The sequence below is a fragment of the Anomaloglossus baeobatrachus genome, chromosome 2 (genome assembly GCF_048569485.1).
Source record: "Anomaloglossus baeobatrachus isolate aAnoBae1 chromosome 2, aAnoBae1.hap1, whole genome shotgun sequence".
Taxonomy (NCBI): Eukaryota; Metazoa; Chordata; class Amphibia; order Anura; family Aromobatidae; genus Anomaloglossus; species Anomaloglossus baeobatrachus.
Window position 1 is genome coordinate 353,819,483 of NC_134354.1, and position 25,715 is coordinate 353,845,197.

The 25,715-nt window shown below is 43.2% G+C and overlaps 3 non-coding genes across 3 annotated transcripts; all 3 read left to right on the top strand.

Annotated features, from left to right (window-relative positions):
- Positions 1 to 12,657: 12,657 nt before the first annotated feature.
- TRNAR-UCU (transfer RNA arginine (anticodon UCU)) lies at positions 12,658 to 12,729 on the top strand. Its single transcript has one exon. It is a non-coding gene; the product is annotated as a tRNA-Arg (tRNA).
- A 664-nt stretch (positions 12,730 to 13,393) lies between these two features.
- TRNAV-UAC (transfer RNA valine (anticodon UAC)) lies at positions 13,394 to 13,466 on the top strand. Its single transcript has one exon. It is a non-coding gene; the product is annotated as a tRNA-Val (tRNA).
- Positions 13,467 to 14,384: 918 nt separating this feature from the next.
- Positions 14,385 to 14,457, top strand: TRNAV-UAC (transfer RNA valine (anticodon UAC)). Its single transcript has one exon. It is a non-coding gene; the product is annotated as a tRNA-Val (tRNA).
- Positions 14,458 to 25,715: the final 11,258 nt, after the last annotated feature.

Genomic DNA, 25,715 nt, shown 5'->3' on the forward strand with positions numbered 1-25,715 from the left:
TTTGTTCTTTAAATTTAAAATTTGTATACACGTTTTCATGTTCAACTATGTTGGCATCGGATTGCACAGTATCATCCCCAACAAAATGTTTTTTTACCACAACATTGCGAACAAATTTGTTAATATCACACAAAGTACCAAACAAGTCAAAATTATTAGTTGGTGCAAAATTTAAACCCAGAGCAAGAAGTGCTCTTTGTGTTGCCGATATGTCACAGGAAGATAAATTGATGACATCAAAATTTACATTAGAGTCTATGTCTTTTTGGGACGCAGGGTATAGCCTTTTGGATTTGTGTTTCCTACCTCTTCTTCTGCATTTCCTCTGAAATACTTTTGTTTTTTGTAGTAGTTTTTTGAGGGTTGAAATGTTGATTCAGCAGATGATTCATCTGTGGTGTAACCCACGGAAGTATCTAGATCAGAGGAGCCAAATGAAACTTTGGATTTTATTCTGGGAGTCTTTAGTATGGAGCGCAGACTTTTCCATCTGTTGGTATTTTCCCATCTGCCCCATTCATACACTTGGTTAGCTGAATAGTCATGTAAGTCTCTGTTTACCTTGCGTTTTTTTCATATCCATGATACTTAATTCAATTTTGTCAACTGCTGCTTGTATGCGATTAATCGTATCCATGTAGTCTGCTTCAGAGGTAATTGTTTTTAATGTGGATTTTGCTTCATCCAAGCCTGTCTGAGTCTCCTTGAGTGTGATTTCCTCATGTTCAATAATCAAGCCCATGAGTTTCAAGGAGCATGAGGATAACGTGTCATTCCATTTAGAAACAAAGTTCTCAGAGTAAATTGTGTTAGGAATTTTCTTCAGGCGTAAGCCCCTTGGAATAATGGATTTTTCAACATAATTTTTTAAGGTGGTTATATTCCACCAAATTCTATTTTCTTTCTCTGCTAATCTTTGCAGTGTTTTAACAGATTCATTGCTTATTGCAAAAACAGCAGGTGCATTGATATCTGTGGCTCCAAACAGCAGTTTTGCTTTATTCAAACATTGACTACAGCCATTCATGTTAAAGGCTGAATGAGCAAGAAGGGTAAAGTCCAGAAAACCAACTAGTTGTCTGCTAATTAAATATAGAGAGCAAAACACGGGAGTCCCGATAAGCAGAAAGTAAAAGTTCAATAGTTTGAATCAGCTCACCGTGGAGAAAGCTCAGTCTTGATTTCGTCCTGGAGCACGGACAGGCACTGCCACAGCCCAAAATAATATGAAAGATAAGGATGTCCAGCTCTTCAGGCAAAAAAATTACGTCTTTATTTTATCATGCAGACACAAAGAATGACATGACCAGCACAACGCGTTTCAGGTGAAAGCACTCACCCTTAATCATGATACTGGATAGACGGTGCTGCAAAGCTTATATGCAAATGCTAATCAGTGTAACAGATGTTTAAATTACTTCAGCACCTTACATGCACGAAATAAATTTTACCATGAAAATTATTACATACATATACAATTAAAAAACAATACAATACAATACAATACACATTTTTCAATGGTTTTCTGGATTTGAAGATATATTTATATTTATAAGCAGTCCAGTTGTAGTGCGCCATTCAGTGTGCGCAGATATAACACTTTCAAATTAGTGCACATACATATGTGCCAATATATCATATTTAAATGAATGAATCTGCACACAATAAATAGCGCACACCGGAATTTTTTATGCATACTTACTCATGTATATCCCCATGTATATGCAAACATATTGCCCTTCTATATTTGAGCTCAATTGTCATACTATGTGAAAACTTTTAAGTTCCGACATGGAAGTTTAATATCTATATTATGTGGATTTCCCTACACTTCGGAATACCTAAATACTTATATATGAACTCCAATGGATTCATATACTTTGAAAGAAGCCTCATTTTTTATTGTTAAAAATTTATTTTAATTATTTTAAATTTTGTTGAGTTTTTTTAAAACATTTTTTTTGAAAAAATTTTTTGAGAAAAAAAAAAAAAATCTTTTTATTATTATTTTTTTTAGTTAAATTATTATTTAAACTATGCTTTAATGAAAGAAACACATTGTTGTTCTACATTGTAGTAGGGCACAAAGCGCCATGTTGAATGTGGCGCAATATAACCACACAAGTCGCAAGTGATATAAATTAAAAACGCAGATAGAAATTTTAGCTATGTATGCATGCACACTACCCTTCTATATTTGTACTCGATTTATACTGTATGAGGGCTGTTAGGTTTAAACTAGGAAGTTTTATATCTGTATTATATGGATTTCATTCTACTCAGGAAAACCCATCCAATGATGTATATAAAAAATGCTTTAATAAATTTATATACTTAAAAAGAAATACCACAGCCAAATTTATAATGAGCTAACTTTCAGCTTCAACATTAGGGGTTAAACTACAACAATTGTTTGTATATACATGGGGATATACATGAGTAAGTATGCATAAAAAATTCCAGTGTGCGCTATTTATTGTGTGCAGATTCATTCATTTAAATATGATATATTGGCACATATGTATGTGCACTAATTTGAAAGTGTTATATCTGCGCACACTGAATGGCGCACTACAACTGGACTGCTTATAAAAATATATATATATCTTCAAATCCAGAAAACCATTGAAAAATGTGTATTGTATTGTATTGTATTGTTTTTTAATTGTATATGTATGTAATAATTTTCATGGTAAAATTTATTTCGTGCATGTAAGGTGCTGAAGTAATTTAAACATCTGTTACACTGATTAGCATTTGCATATAAGCTTTGCAGCACCGTCTATCCAGTATCATGATTAAGGGTGAGTGCTTTCACCTGAAACGCGTTGTGCTGGTCATGTCATTCTTTGTGTCTGCATGATAAAATAAAGACGTGATTTTTTTTTTACTGAAGAGCTGGACATCCTTATCTTTCATATTGAAATAATACGCTATCAAACTACAATATATGAAGTTCTCGGCTTTGTTGCCGAATGACGGGATGTTTTGGCTTCCATCACAAACAGAACTACAATTTTTTTTTTTTTTTCCCCCTGGCGGTCACAATTCGTCTCTAAATGCCATTATTTTGCAAGATTTCACAGGTTTCATAGTGGAGTGGTCATCACGTCTACTTCACATGCAGAAGGTCCTGGGTTCAATTCCCAGTAAAAACAAGCCGTATTCGCTGTTGAAGTAATTTGCTATCAACCTGTAATATATGAAATTCTTGATTTTGTTGCCAACTGATAATATATTTTGGCTTCCCTCACCAAGAGAACTACGATTTTGGGTTTCTTTTTTATTGACCATTTTAGCAGAAAACATAATCCCATATTATAAAAATCCTGTTTGTTTCACAATATATAGTTCCTTTAAATACAAAAGCAAACGACTAAACTATGTAGAAAAATGTAACACATTCAATGTAAACTTCAATTTAAGCAAAATCCCTTTGTAGGAATAAAACTGGTAAAATATGTAATAAAAATTGTAAATGTTTCATTAACCAAAAATACATTCCTTCAGCAATAAAAAGGCCCCGTCAATCACAATTCTGCTCTGCTAGCCAATACACAGTAACTTTCCATCAGGTTTCATAGAGTAGTGGTCATCACGTCTGCTTAACACGCAGAAGGTCCTGCGTTCAATCCCCAGTAAAACCAATCTGTTCTTGGTGTTGAAATAATACGCAATTAAACTACAATATATGAAGTTCTTGGCTTTGTTGCCAAATGATGGGATGTTTTGGCTTCCATCACCAACAGAGCTACGAATTTGTTTTTTTTCCCCTGGCGGTGAAAAATCGTCTCTAATTGCCATTACTTTGCAGTATTTCAAAGGTTTCATAGTGTAGAGGTCATCACGTCTGCTTCATACGCAGAAGGTCCTGGTTTCAACCCCAGTGAAACCAATCCATTTTTGGTGTTGAAGTATTTTCCTATCGACTTGTAATATATGAAATTCTTGGTTTCGTTGCCAAATGACAATACATTTTGGCTTCCATCACCAAGAGAACTACGATTTTTGGGTTTCTTTTTTATTGACCATTTTAGCAAAAAACATAATCCCATATTATAAAAATCCTGTTTGTTTCAAAATATATAGTTCCCATAAATACAAAAGCAAAAGACCAAACTATGGAGAAAAAAGTAACACATTCAACATAAACTTCAATTTAAGCAAAATCCCTTTGTAGGAATAAAACTGATAAAATATGTAATAAAAATTGTAAATGTTTCAATAACCAAAAATACTTTCCTTCAGCAATAAAAAGGCCCCGTCAGTCACAATTCTGCTCTGCTAGCCAATACACAGTAACTTTTCGTCAGGTTTCATAGTGTAGTGGTCATCACGTCTGCTTAACACGCAGAAGGTCCTGGGTAGAGATGAGCGAACCGGTCCTGGTTCGGCTCGAGGTCGGTTCACCGAATGGAAGTCCCGTTCGAGTTCGGCTTGTCGAACGTTCGACAAACCTTACTCGAACTGCATAGGAATCAATGGCAGGCAATCACAAACACATAAAAACACCTAGAAAATACCCTCAAAGGTGTCCAAAAGGTGATAAACAACTCACAACACAACACAAACACATGGGAAAGTGACAAGGACATATACTCATGCGAAAACAAAAGAGCTGGACAAGGAAAAAGAGGAGGACACACAGATATATGAGTATATGAAAGGAAACATCGACGCCATTACTGTGCAACTTGATACCTGCTCATTTTAGGCTTCCAATCTGGATAAATTGCCTGAGCTTGCCACGTACGCCTTGGGGATCTTGTCGTGTCCTGCAGCCAGCGTTCTCTCGGAACCTGTCTTCAGTGCTGCTGGGGGTCTGCTGGCAGATAAGCACATGTGTCTGTCCACTGAGAATGTGGAGATGGCTCTCAGAGGACTTTTCTTCCCCTGGGTCTGCCAGGGGACGGGAAAGGCACGCGTATTTTTGAGAGTGCTTCATGCAAAGCATCTTTTTCATTTTGAAAAGGGGGGTCAACTGATGCCAGTCAAGTGGGGTGTGTGTGGTCCAATTAGTGGCAGCGAGGAAGACTGTGGTTGGAGTCCCCTCGCTGTGTTTTACATGCTTTTAGAAGGGCATGACATGGCTTAGAGGTTGACTTTCAGCATCTGGAAACTGTTGGCTACCAAAATGCTGCCTTTCCAACCTTTTTAACCGAGGATTTACGAGACCTTATGCCCATCGCAGTGCCCCAAGAGCCGATGCCCAGGCGCCACTCCTTCTCCAACAAAGGCGTGCACGCGCTACACCAGCCTGTCGCACTAAACATCACTGATTCCTTGAGAAACTCTGTGTGACATGGTGCATTTCACCACAGATAATTGGCCCAGTAAGCATGGACAGGGGCGTTACATGTCGCTGACTGGGCAATGGGTTACTGTGGGGAGAGATGGAGAAGGGTCTGCTGTACAAGTCTTGTCGTCCCCACGAGTTGTTTCAATCCTTCTTCTGTATGTAGAAGTTAATACACTGCTTCTGCCTCTTCAACCTCGTGTGGGTCCTCCACCTTGGCGCAAACCCTGTGTGGTCAGGCCACCCTTCCTTGTAACTGCGCACAAGGAATACCACACACCTCCTTACTATGCTGGCAGCAGAGCTCAATGCCATCAGGCGGTCAAAGGTTTACTTTGAAATGTATGGGAAATGTTAGTCACACCGCTGAGAAGTTGTGGACGGTTAGCTCTGGAGACCGAGTTTCATCAATGGTTGTCTCCACTCAACCAGCAGCCAGGGAAGGCCGGGTGCGACAATGATGCAAACATGGGTGCGGCCCTTCGCTGTGACAATGTGACACACGTGAATTGTGTGGTTCACTTGTTGAACCTGGTTGTCCAGCAATTTTTAAAGCACTATCCTGGCCCACATGGCCTTCTGCAGAGAGCACGGTGTAACGCCTTCCTTGATCCACACACTCAGATGGGCTGTAAATGATAGGCTAGAGGGAAGCCACTCACCAAGCAGGACCCCTAGAACCCTGAAACCCTTTAACCCCTATTCAGGGATTAGGAATTACACAGGGCCCAAGGTGATTAATACCTGTGGAAGGCTGCAGTTCCAGAGAATAGTAGTCAGGCAGGGTCAAAACATTAATTGAGGAATGGGACGGCCAGGACTTAATCAGAAAACAAGCAGAGGTGAAATGCGGATCAGCCAACAAGGTACATAAACAGCAAGCAGGAAAAGTAGTCAGGTAACAAGCACACAAAATCATAAAACTGAACTGGGGGTAAAATTTACCAGAGGTTCATAGCTATGTCTGGCAGTGGTCTGCAGACAGGATGGGCCTAAAAAAGGGTGTGGTGTCTTCCCATTGGTTGTAGCTGAATGATGGTATTTCATCTGTGAGATACCCACCAGCTACATTCAGCCAGAGATTCTGCATCTGTCAAGGTAATGCAGCCCAGTGGGTGAGCATAACCTGCGTCCACCTGCGCCGCTGGCATCGACTCCTCTCCCATCATCAGCACTATGCATGAAAGGAACACGTTGTCACCTGGCGACCGGAGTACAAATTGACGGAGCGTACTCCGTTGGTGACTTAACAGCCGTGTGCGGCAATGATGCAAACCTGGCTGCGGGCCATCGTCAGGGCAATATGACACACGTGCCTTGTATGGCTCACGTGTTGAACCTAATTCTCCAGCAATTTTTAAAACACCATCACGGCCTTCATGGCCTTGTGCAGCGGGCACGCTCGCTATGTGCTCACTTCCATCGTGCGCACACAGCAGCTCAACAACTTTCGTCGCTACAGAAGTCCTTAGGTCTGGTGGTTAAACGCCTGAAATGCGATGTGCCGACACGCAGGAATTTGAATCTGCACATGTTGCAGCGTTTGTGGCAGCACCGCCGAACCCTGCTGCAATACGTTATGACTTATAGCCTGGGATAACTTGATCCAGAGGTGGTGCAGATCACGCTGCTGGAGTGGTGTCAGATCAAGGACCTATGCACCCTGCTACACAGTTTACAAATGTCGACGAAGATGTTTAACACTGGCAATGTCATTCTCAGCGTGACAATTCTGGTCATCTACATGATGGAGCACACTGTAATTATTATTCGGAGTCAGGTGTTGGGACAAGAGGAAGGGGAGGAAGAACAGAAGGAGTCATATGCGGAAGGGATAACAAGATCTACGAGGTCCAGATGGTCAGCGGCACCTATGCGGCAGTCATGGTGAGGGAGAGGGATTAACAAGGGCGCATAGTATCAGCAAAAAGTGTTGAGGAAGGTGCAGGAGCCCATGAAGAAATGGCGATGGGCATGGAAGACTCAGCAGATGAGTGAGAGCTTGCTCACATTTCGGTTGTGCGAGGTTGTGGGGAGAGGGCAGAGGAAGGAGGCACGATTCTCACCTCTCTGCCACCAACACACCAAGGACTTGGTCCTCCTGGATGCACAAAACACATGAGCGCCTTCTTGCTGCACTACCTACAACATGACCCTCGGATTGTACGAATTCAAAGTAATCCTGAATACTGGGTTGCCACACTGTTAGATCCCCGGTACAAGACAAAATTTGGGGAAATAATTCCTGCCATAGAAATGGACGCACGTATGCAGGAGTATCAGCAGAATGCGGTACGCAATCTTAGATCTGCTTTTCCACTAAACACCAGTGCTGCACAGAGTGAATCTCAACGCTTTGTCATGAATAGGAGGAAATGGTCTTTTACTTGTCCACATCTGAGGGACCGAGGGCTGGCTGCTGTGCTGAGATGGCGTTGAGTACGGTGTCCCTGCAGAGTTGCACTTTTGGTCATATACCAAAATGAGTTGAAAAAGGACAGATGCTGGTGGAAAGGGGAACAGGTGTGTTAGAAAGGGGAAAAAAGTTTTGGTCCGTGGATTTGGTGGTTAAGCAACAGTAACATTTGCTGAAGAAACACCATCTGTTACAGTGGGACTGGCAGATTTGGATAAAGTGGTATATATTATGTTACCGCTATATAACGAAAATGAATAAGAAAAGAAAGAGAAAGGTATATATCCCCATCAGCAGTCAGTGTCAACCGTGCTCCCAGTTGGAAAAGGAGAGGTTGGCAACTGGAAGGTTTGGTGGAGGATACAGAGCTGTGTGGCTATGAAACTAATAGTAGCCTGAACCGAGTTAGACGCCATTCGAATCTGGAGACTGGGAGCCCTGTTAGCGTCACAGGGTCCACATGCCCACCCAGCCCAGGAACTCCCTGTTAACAACACAAGGGCGATTGAGTACGCTGACCGTGTGCGTAGGGGCCACACCTGTGGACAGCAGGCGCATCAGCAGCAGCAGGCCTGTTAATGTCACTGGGCTGCACAAGCAGGACTGGTAAGACAGGAGCTGGTCTTAACCGTTCTGCGTTACCAACTGTGGTGGTGGCCTGCATCGACACCCTATCCCTGCCTACCTCTGGCCTAAAGCCGCAATGGGTTCAACACATGGAGGTGTGCTCTTTCGGAGCATAATAGAAGACTGCGCACCTCCTTGTTGGCTCCAGCCCCTTTTATAACCTGTGTCCGCCCCAAACCAGGGTGAACCACAATGCACCTCCTGGAGACAAAAGTAAAGTGACACGTCATGAGTGGCATAACTAGCGTCCTATTTGGAACCGCAACTTCAATGATGACCTCATGGCTGCCATGACCCAAACACCTCACCAGTCATCGTCTGACCATCAATAATGCGGTGACAAGTCATAGGGGTGGGCCTCTGCAAGCCATTTGGGAGGACACCTGATGCCCTGTGGTCTATATGGGACCCCCACATCAGGGGCATGGCCAAAGAGTTCATTACCGGACCTAGTCTCTGATGCAGTAAGTGCCTGAGCATGCTCAGTAGCATGAAATACAGTCTCTGAAAAAAGACTATCAGCTTTAGCATGGTGTCTAGGCACAAAACAGGACTTAGACCTGGCACGGAATGCAAGTACCTGTGCAAAGAGGCTTTTCGCACTAAGTGTGGGAGCATGCGCTGTAGCCCGAAATGAAGACTTAGCCTCAGAAATGGCACAGTCAGGCTGAGCATACTCACTAGGCGAAACACTGGAGTTAGGCTGCGGCTGGGGTAAATCGGCACACGCATGCGCACTAGCTGCCTCTCCACACTTAGACGTGGAGGAGAAATTGCTCTTCGGGTGTGAACTTGGAGATGCTGTCTATGAACAGAAGGAAAAGCTAAAGGAAGCCTCACTTTCTATCCCTCCGAATTATCAAATGCAGCAATGAATTCCCTGAGTTTGCTATAACATTAGCGTAGCAAAATGTGCATGAGGGTGTCATGTAGAGGTGCTAGAAATAGCTTGGCACCAGTAGGGCACTAATGGAATACAACTGCCAGTTCTATGATGCCACAAAATGGCAGTATTTTTTGCTATCATTATAGCTCATTAAAAACAGAGCAGGAGGGTGTCATGCAGAGGTGCTGCACATAGATTTGCACCAGTGGGGCACTAATGGAGTACAACAGCCACTTCTTGTATGCCACTAGGTACACTGAGTGTTTGCTAGTATAATGGCTTAGTAACAATGAGTTTGAGTGTTCAATGCAGGCAGAGGTGCTGCAAATATCTGTGCACTAGTGGGACTATACAGAAGTCCAATAGCCACGTTTAGGATGCCACTAGGTACACTGACTGTTTGCTAGTATAATGGCTTAGTTAAAAAGAGTTTGAGTGTGCAATGCAGGCAGACGTGCTGCACATATCTTTCCACTAGTGTGACTACACAAAAGTCCAATAGCCATGTTTAGGATGCCACTCGGTACACTGACTGTTTGCTAGTATAATGGCTTAGTTAAAAAGAGTTTGAGTGTGCAATGCAGGCAGACGTGCTGCAAATGTCTTTGCACTAGTGTGACTAGACAAAAGTCCAATAGCCACGTTTAGGATGCCACTAGGTACACTGAGTGTTTGCTAGTATAATGGCTTAGTTATAATGAGTTGGAGTGTGCAATGCAGGTAGAGGTGCTGCAAATATCTTTGCACTAGTGGGACTATAGCAAAGTCCAATAGCCACGTTTAGGATGCCACTAGGTACACTGAGTGTTTGCTAGTATAATGGCTTAGTTATAATGAGGTGGAGTGTGCAATGCAGGTAGAGGTGCTGCAAATATCTTTGCACTAGTGGGACTATAGCAAAGTCCAATAGCCACGTTTAGGATGCCACTAGGTACACTGAGTGTTTGCTAGTATAATGGCTTAGTTATAATGAGTTAAAGTGGGCAATGCAGGCAGAGGTGCTGCAAATGTCTTTGCACTAGTGTGACTAGACAAAAGGCCAATAGCCACGTTTAGGATGCCACTAGGTACTCTGAGTGTTTGCTAGTATAATGGCTTAGTTATAATGAGTTGGAGTGTGCAATGCAGGCAGAGGTGCTGCAAATGTCTTTGCACTAGTGTGACTAAACAAAAGTCCAATAGCCACGTTTAGGATGCCACTAGGTACACTGAGTGTTTGCTAGTATAATGGCTTAGTTATAATGAGTTGGAGTGTGCAATGCAGGCAGAGGTGCTGCAAATGTCTTTGCACTAGTGTGACTAGACAAAAGTCCAATAGCCACGTTTAGGATGCCACTAGGTACACTGAGTGTTTGCTAGTATAATGGCTTAGTTATAATGAGTTGGAGTGTGCAATGCAGGTAGAGGTGCTGCAAATATCTTTGCACTAGTGTGACTAGACAAAGGTCCAATAGCCACGTTTAGGATGCCACTAGGTACACTGAGTGTTTGCTAGTATAATGGCTTAGTTATAATGAGTTGGAGTGTGCAATGCAGGCAGAGGTGCTGCAAATGTCTTTGCACTAGTGTGACTAGACAAAAGTCCAATAGCCACGTTTAGGATGCCACTAGGTACACTGAGTGTTTGCTAGTATAATGGCTTAGTTATAATGAGTTGGAGTGTGCAATACAGGCAGAGGTGCTGCAAATGTCTTTGCACTAGTGTGACTAGACAAAAGTCCAATAGCCACGTTTAGGATGCCACTAGGTACACTGAGTGTTTGCTAGTATAATGGCTTAGTTATAATGAGTTGGAGTGTGCAATGCAGGCAGAGGTGCTGCAAATATCTTTGCACTAGCGGGACTATAGCAAAGTCCAATAGCCACGTTTAGGATGCCACTAGGTACACTGAGTGTTTGCTAGTATAATGGCTTAGTTATAATGAGTTGGAGTGTGCAGAGGACAGGAGGGTACAGTGCCAGGATTGTGGGGCTCTGGGTAGAGGAATGGAAGCCTGCCTTTCTATTCCTTCCTAATGGGGAAATGCAGCGACGAAATCCCTGACCTTGGCTACACAGTCGCTGTCGCTGTTTTCAGGACCTGTCACCTATGGCTCTGACCCTGCTGGTACGAGCCCTTAAAAGGACTGATGGAAAGTGCTATCCCTATGCTATCCCTATGCTGTCCAGCGCTGTGTATGGAGCGCATACAGCTGTATCAGCGATAGGACTCAGGACGGAGCTGCGCCAGTGATGTCTGACACCAAGGACGCAGAAGGGAGATAATGGCGTCCTGGAGGAAAATGTCCGGTTTTATAATGCAGCGACATGTGACATGGACATCCTATCACACATGCCGTTGCTTCTCTGGCTAAAAGTACACTTAGCTGTGTGTGTGTCTGGGATTGGCTGACATGCTGGCCTGCCCCACAAGACGCGCGCGCTTAGGGAAGGAAGACAAGGAAAAAAAAAAAAAATGGCGTTCGCCATTATACAAACAGCAGTGATCTGAAGGCGCTGTTCACGCTCACTATACACTGAAATGTCATAATAGTGTGAGTACGCTATCCAACTACAATATATGAAGTTCTCGGCTTTGTTGCCGAATGACGGGACGTTTTGGCTTCCATCACAAACAGAACTACAAATTATTTTTTTTTTTTCCCCTGGCGGTCAAAACTCGTCTCTAAATGCCATTACTTTGCAGGATTTCACAGGTTTCATAGTGGAGTCGTCATCACGTCTACTTCACACACAGAAGGTCCTGGGTTCAATCCCCAGTAAAAACAAGCTGTTTTTGCTGTTGAAGTAATTTGCTATCGACTTATAATATGTGAAATTCTTGGTTTCGTTGAAAAATGACAATACATTTTGGCTTCCATCACAAAGAGAACTACGATTTTGGGTTTCTGTTTTATTGACCATTTTAGCAGAAAACATAATCCCATATTATAAAAATCCTATTTGTTTTAAAATATATAGTTCCTAGAAATACAAAAGCAAACGACTAAACTATGTAGAAAAAAGTAACACATTCAATATAAACTTCAATTTAAGCAAAATCCCTTTGTAGGAATAAAACTGGTAAAATATATAATAAAAATAGTAAATGTTTCATTAACCAAAAATACTTTCCTTCAGCAATAAAAAGGCCCCGTCAGTCACAATTCTGCTCTGCTAGCCAATACACAGTAACTTTTTATCAGGTTTCATAGAGTAGTGGTCATCACGTCTACTTTACACGCAGAAGGTCTTGGTTTCAATCCCCGGTGAAACCCATGTGTTCTTGGTGTTGAAATAATACCCTATCAACCGGCAATATATAAAGTTCTTGGCTTTGTTGCCGAATAATGGTATGTTTTAGCTTCCATACCCAACAGAGCTATGAATTTGTTTTTTTTCCCTGGCGGTCAAAACTCATCTCTAATTGCCATTACTTTGCAGGGTTTCAAAGGTTTTATAGTGTAGAGGTCATCACGTCTGCTTTCTACGCAGAAGGTCCTGGGTTCAACCCCAGTGAAACCAATCCATTTTTGGTGTTGAAGTAATTTCCTATCGACTTGTAATATGTAAAATTCTTGGTTTCGTTGCCAAATGACAATACATTTTGGCTTCCATCACAAAGAGAACTACGATTTTGGTTTCTTTTTTCTTGACCATTTTAGCAGAAAACATAATCCCATATTATAAAAATCCTATTTGTTTTAAAATATATAGTGCCCATAAATACAAAAGCAAACGACTAAACTATGTAGAAAAAAGTAACACATTCAATGTAAACTTCAATTTAAGCAAAATCCCTTTGTAGGAATAAAACTGGTAAAATATGTAATAATAATTGTAAATGTTTCATTAACCAAAAATACTTTCCTTCAGCAATAAAAAGGCCCCGTCAGTCACAATTCTGCTCTGCTAGCCAATACACAGTAACTTTCCATCAGGTTTCATAGTGTAGTGCTCATCACATCTGCTTAACACGCAGAAGGGCTTAGGTTGAATCCCCAGTAAAACCTATCTGTTCATGGTGTTGAAATAAAACCCTATCAACCTGCAATTTATGAAGTTCTTGGCTTTGTTGCCGAATGACGCGATGTTTTGGCTTCCATCACCAACAGAGCTACGAATTTGTTTTTTTCCCCCTGGCGGTGAAAACTCGTCTCTAATTGCCATTACTTTGAAGGATTTCAAAGGTTTCATAGTGTAGTGGAAATCACGTCTGCTTTACATGCAGAAGGTCCTGGGTTCAATCCCCAGTGAAACCCATGTGTTCTTGGTGTTGAAATAATACCCTATCAACCTGCAATATATAAAGTTCTTGGCTTTGTTGCCGAATAACGGGATGTTTTGGCTTCCATAACAAACAGAACTACAAATTATTTTTTTTTTCCCCTGGCGGTCAAAACTCGTCTCTAATTGCCATTACTTTGCATGATTTCACAGGTTTCATAGTGGAGTGGTCATCATGTCTACTTCAAACGCAGCAGGTCTTGGGTTCAATCCCCAGTAAAAACAAGCCGTTTTAGCTGTTAAAGTAATTTGCTATCAACCTGTAATATATGAAATTCTTGGCTTTGTTGCCAACTGATAATATATTTTGGCTTCCATCACCAAGAGAACTACGATTTTGGGATTCTTTTTTATTGACCATTTTAGCAGAAAACATAATCCCATATTATAAAAATCCTGTTTGTTTCAAAATATATAGTTCCTTTAAATACAAAAGCAAACGACTAAACTATGTAGAAAAAAGTAACACATTCAATGTAAACTTCCATTTAAGCAAAATCCCTTTGTAGGAATAAAACTGGTAAAATATGTAATAAAAATTGTAAATGTTTCATTAACCAAAAATACTTTCCTTCAGCAATAAAAACGCCCCGTCAGTTACAATTCTGCTCTGCTAGCCAATACACAGTAACTTTCCATCTGGTTTCATAGAGTAGTGGTCATCACGTCTGCTTAACACGCTAAAGGTCCTGCGTTCAATCTCCAGTAAAAGCAATCTGTTCTTGGTGTTGAAATAATACCCAATTAAATTACAATATATGAAGTTTTTGGCTTTGTTGCCGAATGATGCGATGTTTTGGCTTCCATCACCAACAGAGCTACGAATTTGTTTTTTTTTTTTCCCTGGCGGTCAAAACTCGTCTCTAATTGCCATTACTTTGCAGGCTTTCAAAGGTTTCATAGTGTAGTGGAAATCACGTCTGCTTTACACGCAGAAGGTCCTGGGTTCAATCCCCAGTGAAACCCATGTGTTCTTGGTGTTGAAATAATACCCTATCAACCTGCAATATATAAAGTTCTTGCCTTTGTTGCCGAATAACGGGATGTTTTAGCTTCCATCACCAACAGAGCTACGAATTTGTTTTTTTTCCCCTGGCGGTCAAAACTCGTCTCTAATTGCCATTACTTTGCAGGATTTCAAAGGTTTCATAGTGTAGTGGTCATCATGTCTGCTTCACACGCGGAAGGTTCTGGGTTCAATCCCCAGTGAAACCAATCTGTTTTTGGTGTTGAAGTAATTTTCTATCGACTTGTAATATGTGAAATTCTTGGTTTCGTTGCCAAATGACAATACATTTTGGCTTCCATCACAAAGAGATCTACGATTTTGGGTTTCTTTTTTATTGACCATTTTAGCAGAAAACATAATCCCATATTATTAAAATCCTGTTTGTTTCAAAATGTATAGTTCCCATAAATACAAAAGCAAAAGACTAAACTATGGAGAAAAAAGTAACACATTCAATATAAACTTCAATTTAAGCAAAATCCCTTGTAGGAATAAAACTGGTAAAATATGTAATAAAAATTGTAAATGTTTCATTAACCAAAAATACTTTCCCTCAGCAATAAAAAGGCCCCGTCAGTCACAATTCTGCTCTGCTAGCCAATACACAGTAACTTTCCATCAGGTTTCATAGAGTAGTGGTCATCACGTCTGCTTTACACGCAGAAGGTCTTGGTTCAATCCCCAATGAAACCCATGTGTTCTTGGTGTTGAAATTATATCCTATCAACCTGCAATATATAAAGTTCTTGGCTTTGTTGCCGAATAACGGGATGTTTTAGCTTCCATCACCAACAGAGCTACGAATTTGTTTTTTTTCCCCTGGCGGTCAAAACTCGTCTCTAATTGCCTCTACTTTGCAGGATTTCAAAGGTTTCATAGTGTAGTGGTCATCACGTCTGCTTCACATGCAGAAGGTCCTGCGTTCAATCACCAGTAAAACCAATCTGTTCTTGGTGTTGAAATAATACCCAATAAAACTACAATATATGAAGTTCTTGGCTTTGTTGCCGAATGATGAGATGTTTTGGCTTCCATCACCAACAGAGCTACAAATTTGTTATTTTTTTCCCTGGCGGTCAAAACTCGTCTCTAATTGCCATTACTTTGCAGCCTTTCAAAGGTTTCATAGTGTAGTGGAAATCACGTTTGCTTTACACGCAGAAGGTCCTGGGTTCAATCCCCAGTAAAACCTATCTGTTCGTGGTGTTGAAATAAAACCCTATCAACCTGCAATATATGAAGTTCTTGGCTTTGTTGCCGAATGACGGCATGTTTTGGCTTCCATCACCAACAGAGCTACGAATTTGTTTTTTTTCCCCTGGCGGTGAAAACTCGTCTCTAATTACCATTACTTTGCAGGATTTCAAAGGTTTCATAGTGTAGAGGTCATCACGTTTGCTTCATACGCTGAAGGTCCTGGGTTCAATCCCAGTTAAACCAATCCATTTTTGGTGTTGAAGTAATTTCCTATCGACTTGTAATATGTGAAATTCTTGGTTTCATTGCCAAATGACAATACATTTTTTCTTCCATCACCAAGAGAACTACGATTTTGGGTTTCTTTTTTATTGACCATTTTAGCAGAAAACATAATCCCATATTATAAAAATCCTGTTTGTTTCAAAATATATAGTTCCCATAAAAACAAAAGCAAAAGACCAAACTATGGAGAAAAATGTAACACATTCAATGTAAACTTCCATTTTAGCAAAATCCCTTTGTAGGAATAAAACTGGTAAAATATGTAATAAAAATTGTAAATGTTTCATTAACCAAAAATACTTTCCTTCAGCAATAAAAAGGCCCCGTCAGTCACAATTCTGCTCTGCTAGCCAATACACAGTAACTTTTCGTCAGGTTTCATAGTGTAGTGGTCATCATGTCTGCTTAACCCGCAGAAGGTCCTGGGTAGAGATGAGCGAACTGGTCCCAGTTCGGCTCGAGGTCGGTTCGCCGAATGCAGGTCCCGTTCGAGTTCGTTTCGACGAACCGAACTCGAACCGCATAGGAAACAATGGCAGGCGTTCACAAACACATAAAAACACCTAGAAAACACCCTCAAAGGTGTCCAAAAGGTGACAAACAACTCACAACACAAACACATGGGAAAGTGACAAGGACATATACTCATGCGAAAACAAAAGAGCAGAACAAGGAAAAAGAGGAGGACACACAGATATATGAGTATATGCAAGGAAACATCGATGCCATTATTGTGCAACTTGAGCCCTGCTCATTTTGGGCTTCCAATCTGGATAAATTGCCTGAGCTCGCCACGTACGCCTTGGGGATCTTGTCGTGTCCTGCAGCCAGCGTTCTCTCGGAATCTGTCTTCAGTGCTGCTGGGGGTCTGCTGGCAGATAAGCACACGTGTCTGTCCACTGACAATGTGGACATGGCTCTCAGAGGACTTTTCTTCCCCTGGGTCAGCCAGGGGACGGGAAAGGCACGCGTATTTTTGAGAGTGCTTCATGCAAAGCATCTTTTTCTTTTTCAAAAGGGGGGGGTAAACTGATGCCAGTCAAGTGGGGTGTGTGTGGCCCAATTAGTAACAACGAGGGAGACTGTGGTTGGAGTCCCCTCGCTGTGTTTCTAAAAGAACCAAGATGAACAAGTCATGGCTCTCAGAGGACTTTTCTTCCCCTGGGTCAGCCAGGGGACGGGAAAGGCACGCGTATTTTTGAGAGTGCTTCATGCAAAGCATCTTTTTCTTTTTCAATATGGGGGTCAACTGATGCCAGTCAAGTGGGGTGTGTGTGGCCCAATTAGTGGCAACGAGAGAGACTGTGGTTGGAGTCCCCTCGCTGTGTTTCAAAAAGAACCAAGATGAAAAAGTCATGGCTCTCAGAGGACTTTTCTTCCCCTGGGTCAGCCAGGGGACGGGAAAGGCACGCGTATTTTTGAGAGTGCTTCATGCAAAGCATCTTTTTCTTTTTCAAAAGGGGGGGTCAACTGATGCCAGTCAAGTGGGGTGTGTGTGGCCCAATTAGTGGCAACGAGGGAGACTGTGGTTGGAGTCCCCTCGCTATGTTTTACATGATTTTCGAAGGGCATGACATGCCTAAGAGGTTGAGTTTCATCATCTGCAACTTGTTGGCAACAGAAAGGCTGCCTTTACACCCTTTTGAGACCGAGGATTTTCGAGACCTTATGCCCATTGCAGTGCCCCAAGAGCCGATGGCCAGTCGTCACTCCTTCTCCAAGAAAGGCGTGCCCGCGCTACCACAGGAGGTCGCACACAACCTCACCGATTCCTTGAGAAACTCTGTGTGTGACAGGGTGCATTTCAACACAGATACTTGGACCAGTAAGCATGGACAGGGGAGTTACATGTTGCTGACTGGGCACTGGGTAACTATGGTGAGAGATGGAGAAGGGTTTGCTGTACAAGTCTTGCCGTCCCCACGACTTGTGTGTCAATTCTTCCTCTGTATGTACAAGTTCCTCCACTGCTTCTGCCTCCTCAACCTCGTGTGGGTCCTCCACCTCGGCCCAAACCCTGTGTGGTCAGGCCACCCTTCCTTGTAACTGCGCCCAAGGAATCCCACACACCTCCTTACTATGCTGGCAACAGAGCTCAAGGCCATCAGGCGGTCAAATGTTTACTTTGAAATGTAGGGGAAATGTGAGACACCGCTGAGGAATTGTGGATGGTTAGCTCTGGAGAGTGAGACCGAGTTTCATCAATGGTTGTCTACAGTCAACCAGCAGTCAGGGAAGGTCGGGTGCGACAATGATGCAAACCAGTCTGCGACCCTTCTTCAGGGCAATGTGACACACGTGTCTTGTATGGCTCACGTGTTGAACCTGGTTGTCCAGCAATTTTTAAAATACCATCCTGGCCTACATGGCCTTGTGCAGCGGGCACGCTGCTATGTGCTCACTTTCATCCTTCGCACCCAGCAGCTCAACAACTTTCATCGCTCCGGAAGTCTTAGGGTCTGGCGGTTAAACGCCGGAAATGCGATGTTCCGACACGCAGGAATTGGAATCTGCACATGTTGCAGCGTGTGTGGCAGCACCGCAGAGCCCTGCTGAAATACGGTATGACGTATACCCTGGGCTAACTTGATCCAGAGGTGGTGCAGATCACGCTGCTGGAGTGGTGTCAGATCAAGGACCTATGCACCCTTCTACACAATTTCCAAATGTCGACGGACATGTTTAGCACTGGCAATGCCATTCTCAGCGTGACAATTCTGGTCATCTACATGATGGAGCACACTGTAAGCATTATTCGGAGTCAGGTATTGGTCCAAGAGGAAGGTGAGGAAGTACAGGAGGAGTCATATGCAGAAGGGATAATAAGATCTACAAGGTCCATACGGTAAGCGGCACCTAGGCAGCAGTTATGGTGGGGGATAGGGATTAACAAGGGCGCATAGTATCAGCAAAAATTGTTGAGGAAGGTGCAGGAGCCATGAAGAAATGGAGGACGAACTTGCGATGGGCATGGAAGACTCAGCAGATGAGTGAGAGCTTGCTCACATTTCGGTTGTGCGAGGTTGGGGGGAGAGGGCAGAGGAAGGAGGCACGATTTTCACCTCTCTGCCACCAACACACCAAGGACTTGGTCCTCCTGGATGCACAAGACGCATGAGCGTCTTCTTGCTGCACTACCTACAACATGACCCTCGGATTGTACGAATTCGAAGTAATGCTAACTACTGGGTTGCCACACTGTTAGATCCCCGGTACAAGACAAAATTTGGCGAAATAATTCCTGCCATATAAAGGGACGCACGTGTACAGGAGTATCTTCAGAAGGTGTTACGCAATCTTCGATCTGCTTTTCCACTAAACACCAGTGCTGCACAGAGTGAATCTCAACGGTTTGTCATGGATAGGAGGAAATGGTCTTTTACTTGTCCACATCTGAGGGACCGAGGGCTGGCTGTTGTGCTGAGATGCCATTGAGTACGGTGTCCCTGCAGAGTTGCACTTTTGGTCATATACAAAATGAGTTGAAAAAGGACAGATGCGGGTGAAAAGGGGAACAGGTGTGTTGGAAAGGGGAAAAAAGTTTTGGTCCGTGGGTTTGGTGGTTAAACAAAAGTAACATTTGATAAAGAAACACCATCTGTTACGGTGGGACTGGCAGATTTGGATAAGGTGGTATATACTATGTTACCGCTATATAACGAAAATTAATAAGAAAAGAAAGAGAAAGGTATATATCCCCATCAGCAGTCAGTGTCCACCGTGCTCCCAGATGGAAAAGGAGAGGTTGGCAACTGGAAGGTTCGGTGGAGGATACAGATCTGTGTGGCTATGAAACTAATAGTAGCCTGAACCAAGTTAGACGCCACTCGGATCTTGAGACTGGGAGCCCTGTTAGCGTCAAAGGGTCCACACGCCCACCCAGCCCAGGAACTCCCTGTTAACATCACAGGGGCCATTCAGTACGCTGACCGTGTGCATTGGGGCCACACCTGTGAACAGCAGGCGCATCAGCAGCAGCAGGCCTGTTAATGCCACTGGGCTGCACAAGCAGGACTTGTAGGACAGGAGCTGGTCTTAACCGTTCTGCGTTACCAACTGTGGTGGCGGCCTGCATCGACGCCCTATACCTGCCTACCTCTGGCCTAAAGCCACAATGGGTTCAACACATGGAGGTGTGCTCTTTCGGAGCATAATAGAAGACTGTGCACCTCCTTGTTGTCTCCAGCCCCTTCTATAACCTGGGTCCGCCCCAAACCAGGGTGGACCACAATGCACCTCCTGGAGACAAAAGCAGAGTGATACGTCATGAGTGGCATAACTAGCATCCTATTTGGAACCGCAACTTCAATGATGACCTCATGGCTGTCATGACCCAAACACCTCACCAGTCATCGTCTGACCATCAATAATGAGGTGACAAGTCATAGGGGCGGGCCTCTGCAAGCCATTTGGGAGTGGCCTGGCCACATCGTCATGACACCTGATGCCCTGTGGTCTAAATGGGCCCCCCACATCAGGGGCAGGGCCAAAGAGTTCATTACCGGACCTAGTTTCTGATGCAGTAAGTGCCTGACCATGGTCAGTTGCATGAAATACAGTCTCTGAAAAAAGACTATCAGCTTTAGCATGGTGTCTATGCACAACACAGGACTTAGACCCGGCACGGAGTGCAAGTACCTGTGCAAAGAGGCTTTTCGCACTAAGTGTGGGAGCATGCGCTGTAGCCCGAAATGAAGACTTAGCCTCAGGAATGGCACAGTCAGGCTGAGCATACTCACTAGGCGAAACACTGGAGTTAGGCTGCGGCTGGGGTAAATCGGCACACGCATGCGCACTAGCTGCCTCTCCACACTTAGACGTGGAGGAGAAAGCAGCCAGCTGGACAACCCGAGGCACAGGCCTAAATGGCAGCTGATGCCTGGGCGCAACTGAAACCGCAGCAGGCTGCTTGCGTTTAAGGCGTCACCGTTTTGTAAAAACAAATAACATCAAAAAGAACAGGTGTACTTCTTCCCATGGATAATCTGATATGATCCCTTTTTTCATGGACACGACCATCGCTAACAAATGTAGATGAGGCCAAATCAGCAGCTGCTTCAATGGATCTGAATTGCTCCATAAAGTGGCCTCTCCTCCACCCCAATTTCAAGATCCCAAATACTCCATTCCTCTGTGGTGTCAATCCAATCGCACTTGCTTCCTAACAGCTCTCAAGTTTCCACCAGCCCTGCTGAGTATGGGGTGACAGAGATGGTTGAGTTTGCATAGCTGTTCAGTCGCACTATAGCCTGGGAATCAGAGGTCTGCTCCAAAGCTGCAATGAGTACAGACAAGGAAGTTATTATTATTTTTATTATTATTGATTTATAGAGCACCATTGATTCCATGGTGCTGTACATGAGAAGGGGGTTACATACAGAATACATATACAAGTAACTATAGACAGACTGGTACAGAGGGAAGAGGGCCCTGCCCTTGCGGGATTACATTCTAAAGAATTTTTGGGAGGAGACAGTAGGAGTTGTTTAGGTTGAGCGTCAAGTACGTATGGTGGTGGTGTCATTGAAGGTTATAGTCATTTCTGAACAGATGAGTTTTCAGATTCAGTTTGAAGCTTGCGTGTGTAGCAGATAATCTAACGTGTTGAGGTAGCGGACTCAGGACGAGGGGAATGAAAACACACAGGGTTATTGATGAGGTTGGAGACAACACTTACTGTCAAACCAAAGTCAGCCAGTCGATGAGGTCAGCAGAGGGGGTGGAGGAGGATGCTACTGACGACGAGGTTACGTTGCGTCTTCCTGGCCAGAGACAAAGTACTGGAAGCACGTCAACAACTGAATCCTGGACCACAACTTTGACTCTGAGCAGATGTCGTGTTGGCTATGCAGGTCGCATGGGCTGTAAGCCTTTCCTAGCCTGTGAATTTTTGGACATCGCAAAGGATCACCAAAGTCATGTAATCTGTAAGATTTGTCAACAATCTGTAAGTAGAAGGCAAAAACTCACACTTTTGAGTACTTCCTCAATGAAGTATCACATGGATATGAATTGACAGCGTGAAGGTGTATTGCTCAGCTTTAGCAACTGTCAACGCAATATGCTTATTTGCCGTTCATTGCATGCATTGTTGCAGACTACACACAAGGGGCTGCTGTTTTTTTAGATCTGCCTTTGGTCACTATAGCAATAGAAAATTGCTCTTCGGGGGTGGACTTGGAGATGCTGTCTATGAACAGAAGGAAAAGCTAAAGGTGTGTGTTACAGCAAGGAGCCACCGCAGAAACACTTCGTTCAATTGTGAGGGGAGTTGTGTTGTACTTTGATGATGAGCACTGTAACGTCAGTGAGCAGCATCCTGTGCCACACACCAACATTCTTACGGTGCTGTCTTTACTGTTTACCGTGAGAGGAGCGTAAAGTCTGTATTTCTGGCAACTGGACATCACAGTACCCGGGTACAGTAGGCTGTGCCCAGACAATAATGCGGGCACGCAACACTTTGTTTTATTAGCAAAACACATATCTGTTCTGGGTAGGCCGACTATATAGACAATAAGACTTGCTGCCTCTGCACTGTCAAATTGTCACGTACAGTTTAAATCATAGAGGGACAGCAACACATGTTTGCATTGACTGTTGCTTTTCAAGATTTCCATGACTGTGTTGCAGAGCTGTGTGGTTTGCATTCACACTGTTATCATCTGCATTATCTGTGAGGCTTCAGCTAACAAGGGTATTCAGGGGGGGTCATGTGTTTTGTCTATGTTTAGGTAGATAACTTGGAAGCTCTTGTGATGCGCCACTGGTAAGTCGTGTTCGCACACACACACACACACACACATGCACAAACACACAATTACTGCTACACAGAGGGATTAGCAGGTAGTAGGCAACAGAATAGATTGTTCAATTATTTTAATTGTATGCATGGTTTATTGTTTGTTTTGGTAAAGTTAAACAATCATTTATCAACCCAACTGCCTAGAGTCCTTTTCCTTTTGCCTGGTTTTGCTGCATACTGGGGAGCCCACCCTGTACACGACTTAAAATGAAGCATAAGTCGCAATGTGAATTTCACTGTGCTACAATGCGGCCTAGCGTGCCTGTGCAACCACCGCCTGCCCCATCAAGTGCATCTGCATGCTCTTCATCCTCTGTGACTGTGGGGACAGCAGTCACACATGGTTTTTCACACTGAACTTCCACTCCTTAACCCGCAACAGGGAGTGTGATTGGCAGGTCATCACTTGTTTTGGAAGTGGAAACAGAAGGTATTGTTGAGCTGTCAGACATCGAGAGAACCATCATTGGATGCAGGCTACATTATATCCATGCCTGCACCTTCGTCACAGATTGCCTGCACTACCTGCAGTTAATAATTGCATTCCAGAAATGGAAAGGAGTGTAAAATGCACATGTGTTGTACCTTGCTTGGCAGCAAAGGAACACTAACTTAGTATTCCAGACAATTTTAGGAAGGCAGAAAAAGAGTCAGCTCTTTGTGCAAATTAAATAGCGTGGCAAAAGTGGACAGATGGGTACAGTGGCCGTGTTCTGTGGGTACCAGGACAGTAAAAGAAGCCTCACTTTCTATCCCTCCTAATGATCAAATGCAGCATGGAATTCCCTGAGTTTGCTATAAAATTAGCATAGCTAAATGTGCAGGAGGGTGTCATGCAGAGGTGCTAGAAATAGCTTGGCACCAGTGGGGCACTAATGGAATACAACAGCCAGTTCTATGATGCCACTAAATGGCAGTATTTTTTGCTATCATTATAGCTTATTAAAAACAGAGCAGGAGGGTGTCATACAGAGGTGCTAGAAATAGCTTGGCACCAGTGGGGCACTAATGGAATACAACAGCCAGTTCTATGATGCCACTAAATGGCAGTATTTTTTGCTATCATTATAGCTTATTAAAAACAGAGCAGGAGGGTGTCATGCAGAGGTGCTAGAAATAGCTTGGCACCAGTGGGGCACTAATGGAATACAACAGCCAGTTCTATGATGCCACTAAATGGCAGTATTTTTTGCTATCATTATAGCTTATTAAAAACAGAGCAGGAGGGTGTCATGCAGAGGTGCTAGAAATAGCTTGGCACCAGTGGGGCACTAATGGAATACAACAGCCAGTTCTATGATGCCACTAAATGGCAGTATTTTTTGCTATCATTATAGCTTATTAAAAACAGAGCAGGAGGGTGTCTTGCAGAGGTGCTAGAAATAGCTTGGCACCAGTGGGGCACTAATAGAATACAACAGCCAGTTCTATGATGCCACTAAATGGCAGTATTTTTTGCTATCATTATAGCTTATTAAAAACAGAGCAGGAGGGTGTCATGCAGAGGTGCTGCACATAGATTTGCACCAGTGGGCACTAATGGAGTACAACAGCCACTTCTTGTGTGCCACTAGGTACACTGAGTGTTTGCTAGTATAATGGCTTATTAACAATGAGTTTGAGTGTGCAATGCAGGCAGAGGTGCTGCATATATCTTTGCACTAGTGGGACTATAGCAAAGTCCAATGGCCACGTTTAGGATGCCACTAGGTACACTGAGTGTTTGCTAGTATAATGGCTTAGTTATAATGAGTTTGAGTGTGCAATGCAGCCAGACGTGCTGCAAATATCTTTGCACTAGTGGGACTAGACAAAAGTCCAATAGCCACGTTTAGGATGCCACTAGGTTCACTGAGTGTTTGCTAGTATAATGGCTTAGTAACAATGAGTTTGAGTGTGCAATGCAGGCCGACGTGCTGCAAATATCTTTGCACTAGTGGGACTATTCAAAAGTCCAATAGCCACGTTTAGGATGCCACTAGGTACACTGAGTGTTTGCTAGTATAATGGTTTAGTTATAATGAGTTTGAGTGTGCAATGCAGGCAGACGTGCTGCAAATATCTTTGCACTAGTGGGACTAGACAAAAGTCCAATAGCCACGTTTAGGATGCCACTAGGTTCACTGAGTGTTTGCTAGTATAATGGCTTAGTAACAATGAGTTTGAGTGTGCAATGCAGGCAGACGGGCTGCAAATATCTTTGCACTAGTGGGACTAGACAAAAGTTAAATAGCCACGTTTAGGATGCCACTAGGTTCACTGAGTGTTTGCTAGTATAATGGCTTAGTTATAATGAGTTGGAGTGTGCAATGCAGGCAGAGGTGCTGCAAATATCTTTGCACTAGTGGGACTATACAAAAGTCCAATAGCCACGTTTAGGATGCCACTAAGTACACTGAGTGTTTGCTAGTATAATGGCTTAGTTATAATGAGTTGGAGTGTGCAATGCAGGCAGAGGTGCTGCAAATATCTTTGCACTAGTGGGACTATACAAAAGTCCAATAGCCACGTTTAGGATGCCAATAGGTACACTGAGTGTTTGCTAGTATAATGGCTTAGTTATAATGAGTTTGAGTGTGCAATGCAGGCAGACGTGCTGCAAATATCTTTGCACTAGTGGGACTAGACAAAAGTCCAATAGCCACGTTTAGGTTGCCACTAGGTTCACTGAGTGTTTGCTAGTATAATGGCTTAGTAACAATGAGTTTGAGTGTGCAATGCAGGCAGACGTGCTGCAAATATCTTTGCACTAGTGGGACTATACAAAAGTCCAATAGCCACGTTTAGGATGCCACTAGGTACACTGAGTGTTTGCTAGTATAATGGCTTAGTTATAATGAGTTTGAGTGTGCAATGCAGGCAGACGTGCTGCAAATATCTTTGCACTAGTGGGACTAGACAAAAGTCCAAAAGCCACGTTTAGGATGC